The sequence below is a fragment of the Pagrus major genome, chromosome 8, assembly GCF_040436345.1.
Source record: "Pagrus major chromosome 8, Pma_NU_1.0".
Lineage (NCBI taxonomy): Eukaryota > Metazoa > Chordata > Actinopteri > Spariformes > Sparidae > Pagrus > Pagrus major.
The window spans coordinates 1,198,417-1,200,863 of NC_133222.1; positions in this window are offsets into that span (position 1 = coordinate 1,198,417).

A 2,447-nucleotide genomic window follows, 5' to 3' on the forward strand; every position below is an offset into this window, starting at 1 on the left:
GAAAAACAAGTTTAACCAGGATAATCTGTAATTTTTCTTTCCATCTGTGAAAACATGAAATAAAATTTCAGGAGGAAAAAAATATCTTTTTTCATGAGAATATTCTCCTTTTTTTGTGAAACCGGGTGAAAATGTCTGTTTTCTTATGGTTAAAACGAGTATTACAAAAACAAACACTGAAATGCGAGCCCCTTCAAAAAAGAAACATTTCACTCCGTTACACTCACAGAATTATTTTTTTCTGATGATCTGTTTTAAGTCTGATCTAAAAAACTTTCTCTCCTGTGTTTATGGTCAATTTTTTTTTTTTTTGCCAGGATAAAAATGTCATTCAATTCATATGATTATGACTTGTGATCTGATGGAAAAATAAGTTTAAACAGGATAATCTGTATTTTTTCTTTCCATCTGTAAAAACATGAAATAAAATTTCAGGAGGAAAAAACATATTTTTTCATGGGAATTATTTTTCTGTGTGTGAAATCGGGTGAAAATGTCTGTTTTTCTTATGGTTAAAACGAGTATTACAAAAACAAACACTTGGTACAGTTTTCTTTTTCTTCTAGAAGATGTCTTTCCTCCTATCAGATTTTCTTCCCCACTCAGTACCAGTTAATCACATGAAAAGAAAATACATACAAAAAGAAAATTAGAATTTAAATTTCTAGATGTTTTTTCCTCCTAGAAAAAAATCTGAATTTTTGGAAAAATGAAATCTGAATCATTGTTATTGTAGAAGATCTCTTTCCTTCTATCAGATTATATCCCACTCAGTACCAGTTTAACACATGAAAGGAAAATCTCTCTAAAAAAAATCTCCTCCTAGGAAAAAAAAATCTGATTTTTTAGGGAAACAAAACTGAATTTTTAGAAAAAAAAAATCTGAATTTTTAGGGAAATAAAACTGATTTCTTAGAAAAAAAATCTGAATTTTTAGAAAACAAATGATTTTTTTCCTCTTAGAAAAAAATCTGAATTTTTAGAAAAATCTAATCTGAATTATTTTTAATGTAGATGTCTTTCCTCCTATCAGATTATTTGCCACTCAGTAACAGTTTTACACATGAAAAGGAAATCCATAAAAAAAAAATCTAGATGTTTTTCGACTTAGAAAGAACATCTGAATTTTTAGAAAAATCAAATCTGAATTATTTTTTTTTTATCAGAGTTTTTCCCCACTCAGTACCAGTAACTCACATGAAAAGAAAATTTAATTTTTTTTCCTCCTAAAAAGAAAAATATGATTTTGTTTTTTCCAGAGTCAAAACCTCCAAGTAACAATCTGTTGACTCTCTGACTGAGTAGCTCAGAGTGTAGGGACGCTGCCTCCGAGATTTAAGGTCGTGGGTTTGATTCTCGAGTCGTTCAGGTCCACAAAACGGATCAAGGTTGAATTTTGAAGGCTGAAGTCCAAAAGAAAGAGTGAAAAGCTCTGAGAGACAGAGTTCATCAGTCTGATCAGACAGCTCAGGCTGATAGAGGACTGCTCTGAACTTCTGAGGTCAATGGTTCGATTCTTATGAGGCTCAGTGAATTTTAAAGTCCAACACCCAAAGTGAGAGTGAAAAGCGCCCAGAGAAGAGCTCCCAGTGTGAAGAGGACTGGTGGTGCAGTGGGTTTGTTCTCGGCTGGTTATAACCAGAGTCACTTGCGCTGGTTCAAGTCCCGCTGACTGCTGGTATGTAGATCCTCAGTTCTGGGAGATGGTCCTGTGGTTTCTCAGAGATGGAAGCAGGGAGGCTTTGGACGTAGAGTTAGCAAGCTGTCCTTTAAGCAGCTGTTTGAAACCTTTGACTCACAAAATTAAGGAAATATATTTGTTTCCAGCAGCAGTGAAATGTTCCATGTTAACGTGTGATGACCTGGTCAACTGTCTGAGCTGAAAGTAAATCAGCTTCATCTTGTAGTCAGCTGCTTTAACCTATGAGAAACCACAGGCCTACAACTGAGGATCCAGGTACTGGAAGGCAGCTGGATTCGAACCAGCGCCAGATACTCTGGTTACTACCAGTCGAGAACAAACCCACTGCGCCACCAGTCCTCTTCACACTGGGAGCTCTTCTCTGGGCGCTTTTCACTCTCACTTTGGGTGTTGGACTTTAAATTTCACTGAGTCTCATAAGAATCGAACCATTGACCTCAGAAGTTCAGAGCAGTGCTCCATCAGCCTGAGCTGTCTGATCAGACTGATGAACTCTGTCTCTCAGAGCTTTTCACTCTTTCTTTTGGACTTCAGCCTTCAAAATTCAACCTTGATCCATTTTGTGGACCTGAACGACTCAAGAATCAAACCCACGACCTCAAATCTCGGAGGCAGCGTCCCTACACTGATGAACTCCGTCTCTCAGAGCGTTTCACTCTTTCTTTTGGACTTCAGCCTTCAAAATTCAACACAGATCAGTTTCCGGGACTGGAACGACTCAAGGATCGAGCCCAAGATCAGTCTT